This window comes from Pseudophryne corroboree, chromosome 1 (assembly GCF_028390025.1).
Source record: "Pseudophryne corroboree isolate aPseCor3 chromosome 1, aPseCor3.hap2, whole genome shotgun sequence".
NCBI lineage: Eukaryota > Metazoa > Chordata > Amphibia > Anura > Myobatrachidae > Pseudophryne > Pseudophryne corroboree.
This window is the reverse complement of record NC_086444.1, coordinates 789,938,661-789,946,936: the sequence shown is the minus strand read 5'-3', so window position 1 is coordinate 789,946,936 and position 8,276 is coordinate 789,938,661. Positions and strand designations below refer to the sequence as shown.

General features: G+C 48.1%; 1 pseudogene; it reads left to right on the top strand.

Annotated features, from left to right (window-relative positions):
• Positions 1–6,322: 6,322 nt before the first annotated feature.
• LOC134957245 (5S ribosomal RNA) lies at positions 6,323–6,441 on the top strand (annotated as a pseudogene).
• Positions 6,442–8,276: the final 1,835 nt, after the last annotated feature.

The following is an 8,276-nucleotide window of genomic DNA, read 5'->3' as shown; positions in this document are numbered from 1 at the left end:
AGCAAGAACAGGACCTTGGCCGTGAGCCATTTAAGGTCCACCGATTCAAGAGGTTCAAATAGAGACTCTTGCAGGACACGCAGTACCACAGACAGATCCCATGGAGCAACAGCAGGAAAATAGGGAGGCTGAATCCGTAGGACACCCTAAATGAATGTATGAACGTCAGGTATAGATGCAATTTTTCACTGAAACCATACTGACAAGGCAGATATGTGAACCTTGAGGGAGGCCAGACGAAGGCCTAAGTCCAGGCCTCTTTGCAGAAAAGAGAAAAGAATTCTGGAAGTTCTGATTCTATAGGCATCGTAATTCGTAGCAGCACACCAAGTGAAGTAAGAATTCAAAACCCTGTAATAAATCCAGACAGAGGCCGGTTTGCGGGCCATCAACATAGTTTGAATAACCGCCTCGGAAAAGTCTTTGGCCCCCAGGAGTGATGTTTCAAGAGCCACGCCGTCAAAGCCAGTCTGGCCAGGTCTGGATAGAGACAAGGGCCCTGTACAAGGAGGTCTGGTCACTGAGGAAGTAGAAGGGGACGGCCTGTTGACAGACCCTGCAGGTCTGAGAACCAATGCCGTCTGGGCCATGCTGGAGCGTCTAGAAGTAGCATTCCACCTTCTTGTTTGAACTTCCGTAGGACCCTGGGCAGGAGTGACACCAGAGGGAACACATAGAGCAGACAAAAGTTCCATGGAACTGTCAGTGCGTCGACAACAGCTGCCTGAGGATCCTTGGTCCGAGATCCGAAGACCGGAAACTTGGGATTGTGTCGAGCTGCCATGAGGTCTACGTCCGGTAGGCCTCATTTGTCCACTAGGAGTTGAAAGACTTGTGGATGAAGACTCCACTCTCCGGCGTGCACGCCCTGCCGACTGAGGAAGTCCGCTTCCCAGTTTAGGACACCCGGAATGAACACTGACGATATGGCTGGCAGATCGCGTTCCGCCCAACAAAGGATTTTTGACACTTCCATCATTGCCATGCGGCTTTCAGTGACACCTTGATGGTTTAAGTATGCCACCGTGGTGGTGTTGTCTGATCGTACTTGAACAGGCCTATTCCATAACAAAGGCAGTGCACTGAACACTGCCCTCAGCTCCAGAACATTTACCGGGAGGAGTGATTCCTCCGTGGTCCAACAACCTTGAAAAGAGTGTTGCTCCAACACCGCTCCACATCCCCTCAGACTGGCGTCAGTTGTCAGTAGGACCCAGTTGTGGATCCAGAAGGGATGGCCCCTGCTCAATTGCTGGTCCTGGAGCCACCAGGTCAGCGACAGATGAACCTCCGGAGTCAAAGAGATCATTTGAGATCTGATCCGATGAGGTAGGCTGTCCCACTTGGAAAGGATGTAGTGGGCGGGAATGAAATTGAGCGTACCATATTGAAGGCCGACACCATCAGGCCAAGTACTTGCATCGCCGAGTGTATCGACACTTTGGGGCGAGGACGGAAGCATCTTATCCTGTCCTGAAGCTTAAAAACTTTGTCTGTAGAGAGAAACAGTCTCTGACTGTGTGTGTCCAAGAGTGCCCCGAGGTGCACCATGCTCTGAGCTGGGACCAGCAAGGACTTCTTACAAATGGTTAGCCACCCATGGGCTTGCAGGAAGGTTACCGTCAGTTGCAGATGACTGAGGAGAACTTTGTGGGAATTTGCCAGAATCAGCAGGTCGTCTAAGTATGGCAGGATTCTGACTCCCTGGTGACGGAGATGGACTGTCATCACGGCCAGGACCTTGGTGAAGATCTGAGGAGCCGTAGCCAGTCCAAATGACAGCGCCTGGAATTGGTAGTGAAGGTTGCCAATAGCAAACCGCAGGAACTGCTGATGCGACATGGCAATAGGAATATGCAGATATGCATCCTTTATATCCAGGGATACCATATAGTCTCCAGGTTCCATAGCCAGTACAATTAAGCCCAGCGTTTCCATTTGAAACCTGGACACTCTCACAAACTTGTTCAGAAATTTGAGGTTGAGTATAGGCTGGAAGGACCAATTGGGTTTCGGAACCAGAAACAGGATCAAGTAGTAAACTCTGCCTCTCTGAGAGGTACCGGCACAACCACTCCTGTACTCAGGAGGGAACTGGCGAGGGGGACGTCTCTTGAAGGAGACAGTGTACCTGTGAGAGACAACTTCCAGTACCCATGCATCTGAAGTGGTCTTTAACTAGACCTGGGTGAACTGTAGAAGTTAGCCTTCTGAGATCCCCCAGGGGGAGGCCCGCCCCGTAATGAAGCAGGCTGACGGGCTGCCCAGGACTGTTTCACCTTGGGTTTGGTGGAGATTGTCTGGGGTAAGACTGACCCTTGGCTTTCTCTTGAGGTCGTACGGAATGAAAAGTGGTAGTCTTTGCCTTCTGAGCAGAAGGATTAGTAGGAGGAAGAAAAGCAGTCTTGGCAGCTGCTAATTCAGACACTATTTTATTCAGGTCCTCTCCAAATAAAATGTCCCCAGTGAAGGGAAGTACCTCCAAGGTCTTATTGGAGTCCAAATCCACTTTCCAGGACCTTAACCACAATATGCGGTAGCCAAGACTGACGTGGATGACGCTTTGGCTGCCAGTACCGCCGCCTCAGAGGACGCCTCCTGAATATAGTAGGTGGCAGTGCATATGTGAGACAGGTATTGTCTGGCTTTGTCAGAAATATCATCGGGCAGCTCATCCTCTAACGCCTGAACCCACGCTTCAATACCTTTTGCTGCCCAAGATGCGGAAATAGTGGGTCTATGAACAGCCCCTGTTAGGGAGTATATAGATTTCAGGCATCCCTCAACACGCTTATCTGTCGCTTCCTTCAGTGAGGTGACAGTGGTGACAGGCAGAGTGAATGACACCACGAAGTGGGTGACATGTGAATCCACCGGTGGTGGAGTTTCCCATTTGTTACACAACTCTGCAGGGAGAGGATAGCAACCCAAGGCCCGTTCAGGCAGAGGGAATTTCTTCCCTGGATTAGACCAGGGTTCCCGCCTGATGTCCACTAGATGATCAGAATGGGGTAATACAGTTTTAACCACCTTCTGTTGTTTTCAGTTTTCTTTGCCACAGTAGTGTAATCCTGCTCATCAGAGATTTGTAGGATATGCTTAAAAGCAACCACTAAGGCAGGGACATGAATTTGTAAGGAAGAATCCTCATCAGTAACGGAGGATTCAGTGTCTGACAGGACCATATGCGTCCCCCCCTCTTCTGATGAAACATCAGAGAGGTTAGTAGATTGTGATGAGGAAGCAGCCCGCTCAGAGGATCCAGGGACACGGGAGTGACCTGGGGCAGATTTTTGTCTCACCAATGACTGATTTAGTTGCTGCAGCTGATTAGACAGACTTTCCTCCCAAGGCGGATTAACCATAGGGACAATTTGTGGCTGTAGTGGCACAGGTGGTGCCACCAAAGTACCCAGTAGGTTGGTGAACGCAGCCCAGGGTGGCTCATGTGTAGATGTAGGAGCTGCGGACTGACTCGAAAGTGCATGGCAAGTAATACACAAAGCATCACACAACACTTCCCCCTCAGGTAAATCCTTGGAGCATGCTCTGCATGATGCAGGAGCTTCCATTAATTTACTGCCTTTCTGTTAGACATTATGAGATAAATGCAACAACAGGGCTATTATAGTACGATGAAGCCAGACAAAAAAACAATACCTGTGGATAGAACCTGGTATTATTTGACTGTAACACAGCAGAATATCCGTATTTGATAAATACGGAGTAATACTACACTGCTCAAAAAAAAAAGGGTACACTAAAATAACACATCCTAGATCTGAATGAATGAAATATTCTTATTAAATACTTTGTTCTTTACATAGTTGAATGTGCTGACAACAAAATCACACAAAAATTATCAATGGAATTCAAATTTATTAACCCATGGAGGTCTGGATTTGGAGTCACACTCAAAATTAAAGTGGAAAAACACACTACAGGCTGATCCAACTTTGATGTAATGTCCTTAAAACAAGTCAAAATGAGGCTCAGTAGTGTGTGGCCTCCACGTGCCTGTATGACCTCCCTACAACGCCTGGGCATGCTCCTGATGAGGTGGCAGATGGTCTCCTGGGGGATCTCCTCCCAGACCTGGACTAAAGCATCCGCCAACTCCTGGACAGTCTGTGGTGCAACGTGGCGTTGGTGGATGGAGCGAGACATGATGTCCCAGATGTGCTCAATTGGATTCAGGTCTGGGGAAAAGGCGGGCCAGTCCATAGCATCAATGCCTTCGTCTTGCAGGAACTGCTGAAACACTCCAGCCACATAAGATCTAGCATTGTCTTGCATTAGGAGAAACCCAGGGCCAACCGCAGCAGCATATGGTCTCACAAGGGATCTGAGGATCTCATCTCGGTACCTAATTGCAGTCAGGCTACCTCTGGCGAGCACATGGATGGCTGTGCGGCCCCCCAAAGAAATGTCACCCCATGCCATTACTGACCCACTGCCAAACCGGTCATGCTGGAGGATGTTGCAGGCAGCAGAACGTTCTCCTTGGCGTCTCCAGATTCTGTCACGTCTGTCACATGTGCTCAGTGAGAACCTGCTTTCATCTGTGAAGAGCACAGGGCGCCAGTGGTGAATTTGCCAATCTTGGTGTTCTCTGGCAAATGCCAAACGTCCTGCATGGTGTTGGGCTGTAAGCACAATCCCCACCTGTTGACGTCGGGCCCTCATGGAGTCTGTTTCTGATCGTTTGAGTAGACACATGCACATTTGTGGCTTGCTGGAGGTAATTTTGCAGGGCTCTGGCAGTGCTCCTCCTGTTCCTCCTTGCACAAAGGCGGAGGTAGCGGTCCTGCTGCTGGGTTGTTGCCCTCCTACGGCCTCCTCCAACGTCTCCTGATGTACTGGCCTGTCTCCTGGTAGCACCTCCATGCCCTGGACACTACGCTGACAGACACAGCAAACCTTCTTGCCACAGCTCGCATTGATGTGCCATCCTGGATGAGCTGCACTACCAGAGCCACTTGTGTGGGTTGTAGACTCCGTCTCATGCTACCACTAGAGTGAAAGCACTGCCAGCTTTCAAAAGTGACCAAAACATCAGCCAGAAAGCATAGGAGCTGAGAAGTGGTCTGTGGTCACCACCTGCAGAACAACTCCTTTATTGGGGGTGTCTTGCTAATTGCCTATAATTTCCACCTGTTGTCTATTCCATTTGCACAACAGCATGTGAAATTGATTGTCAATCAGTGTTGCTTCCTAAGTGGACAGTTGGATTTCACAGAAGTGTGATTGGCTTGGAGTTACATTGTGTTGTTTAAGTGTTCCCTTTATTTTTTTGATCAGTGTATATATCTCTATATCACATCGCGGTCAGTGACCGGAGGATATATCAGAATACTCATACAATATATTCTGTAAAAGGTACACTCTTTCTCAACTAACACTGTCTGTATCAAGACAGGTGGGATACTTAAGTGTGTGTAAGATCTCAGCACTGTGTACAGGCGGCTTTACAAGGAAGACCTTGCCCTGCAATCCCAATGTAACCTGCAGCAGAAATACTACTTACTAGCATAATGCCCCGCAGGATCTGCCCATCTTAAACTCAGCCCAGCCATGACATCTCTCAGCAGGCACTTGCCCTAACCGCATCTAAAGCCTTCACTGTCCCCCTCAATGGGAACCGATGGTGGGAAGAGGAGGGTAGGGAGTGCAATGCCAGGCCCCACTACACCTGCCTGATTTTGAACACTTCCTGCATAATTATTATTCATACAACTTTTCAAGTGCCGCAATAAACTGGGTTAAGACAGTGTCTACCCGGGTCGCAGCTCAGTGGAAAAAATAACCTGGGTCCAGTTTATGATTATCAATGAGATTCCTCAAATTGATGCTTAAATACCATGATTGCATTGCCTGCCCAGTCTGAGTAACATGCTATGGATTCAAATATTGGAAACCAATTCTTTCTTTTTCTTTTTCCCTATGTGCTAATACCAGCGTTTACTGTTCATGGCTAATTTCTCTGGTGACACAATTAACGTATTATCTATCTGATCTCTAACCCAATTTCTTATCGGTTTTTTGTACTGTCTTTTTGTCAGACAATTTAACCAAACTCAAAGATTTTGTACCTCTTGCTCATGGTTTACTATTTTTCCGTGGACTCTCATCTGCGATCTATGGAGCACAATACCACAGTTGTGGGATTTAAGGAGCCGTGCCTAACGTAGAAAGTAGATCCATATATTTTTACTTTACTCATTCATCTCTTTTCTTGGCATTGCAAACTGTCTCCACACTTTTTTTCTTTCTCTTATTTCGTATATAGGTGCACTCTCATTGGTGTACTATCATATAAATTCTCTACTATCATACCACGCTGCCAATGCCCGATCTCGTCCGATCTTGGAAGCCAAACAGCGTTGGGCCGGGTTAGTACCGGGAGAGGAGACTTCCTGCGAATACCTGGTGTTGTAGAGCAGGGATTATTTCCCTTTCTAAATGAGTTGCGACGCCAACAGCAGTATCACCACTATTTCTTACTTCTATGATATTCCTTCATATTTGAGGCTTACGACCAATTATTGTGGCTTACGTCAGAAAGTCAGGTCCTTTTGAATGCAGGTGACCATTAATTCTTGAATTTAAGTAGCCCTATTGGGACATACTTATCAAATAATCCTTTATGACCACTCCTCGGCCCCATCAATACAGATATTCTGTACTGGTCAGGGGAAATGGGGGTAAGACGATCAAATGTCTACAACCATTCCAATCACTCATTGTGATTAAACAGACCAGAACATTTTAAAACTTCAATCATCATATCCTTATTTCATATGGATCAGTTATATGGGTAATTTCGTTTTAAACGTCAACATTAAAAACTATGTTTTAAGTATTTCTTTTCATATGTCATAGGAATTTTCCTTTTTTTCTAAAGAGTGCGCCCACACAAGAGCCTTCTCTCTCTTCCTCTTTCCAGTACATGTACTCTCTGGCTCTGGGCGCACCACCAACAAGGACAACGTCATCCATTTAAGTAAAAAAACAGGTGTTTTTTTCTTTTCTTTCCAATTTTGGAGTGTCTATTTGTCCGATTTTGGTTCTCTCGTATCAATACTGTATCAATCTGACTGGCGCCCGATCGCCCCTCGTCTAGTCACTGTCTGTATCAAGACAGGTAGGATACTTAAGTGTGTGTAAGGTCTCAGCACTGTGTACAGGCGGCTTTACAAGGAAGACCTTGCCCTGCAATCCCGGAGACCAGCAGCAGCTATGTTCAGAAGATGGCGCTCAGCGTCTCAGTCAGGGAGAGTGTGAAGCAGCTCTAGGGCGGGAAATCTGCGAGGAGATGGCGCCCTGGGCTGGGGGAGGGGCTACAGGTCGAGACTTCCACCCCAGGTACTAGTGAGCCTTATTAAATGGGGTGTTAGTACACCTGACCCGTGCTCCAATGCCCTGGTGGTCTAATGGGGTCCCTGCCCAGTGACAGTGTCCATGCCAGCACTGCGACCCGTCTCCCTAGGTCGTGGTTGGAACGCAATTTAATGGCAGGTCCCACCTGGGGTACCCTCTTACTTCCTCCCTGTAGCAGCCACGTGAACCAGGAGAGCGGTCTGCGATTCTGTGCCTAAGCCGTGACTTCTCTGCTGCAAATACCTGGGAACCAGGGCCGCGGGAGTATGCGACGCCGCTTGGGAGGTGATGGAGCTGCAGCGCTGAATGTCACACTGAAATACAACGCTGACAGCCCAGCCAGAGAAGAAATCTTCTTTAGAAAAGCTTTTCAGGGCTGCCCAATGCAGCCCTTCTGTTAAGTGACCTGCTGCTGCAGGCGCCAACTAAAAACTGAGCTCTCAGTGCCTGGAGGCGGGGTTATAGAGGAGGACCCAATGCATCCTTGGACAGCTAAAGCTTTAGCCTGTTGGTGCCTCTGGATCAAGATCCACTCTACACGCCGATGTTTTCCCTGTGAAAACCAATGTAACCTGCAGCAGAAATACTACTTACTAGCATAATGCCCCACCCCGAAGGATCTGCCCATCTTATACTCAGCCCAGTCATGACATCTCTCAGCAGGCACTTGCCCTAACCGCATCTAAAGCCTTCACTGTCCCCCTCAATGGGAACCGATGGTGGGAAGAGGAGGGTAGGGAGTGCAATGCCAGGCCCCACTACACCTGCCTGATTTTGAACACTTCCTGCATAACTATTATTCATACAACTTTTCGAGTGCCGCAATAAACTGGGTTAAGACAGTGTCTACCTGGGTCGCAGCTCAGTGGAAAAGGGCCCCTAAAAAATAACCTGGG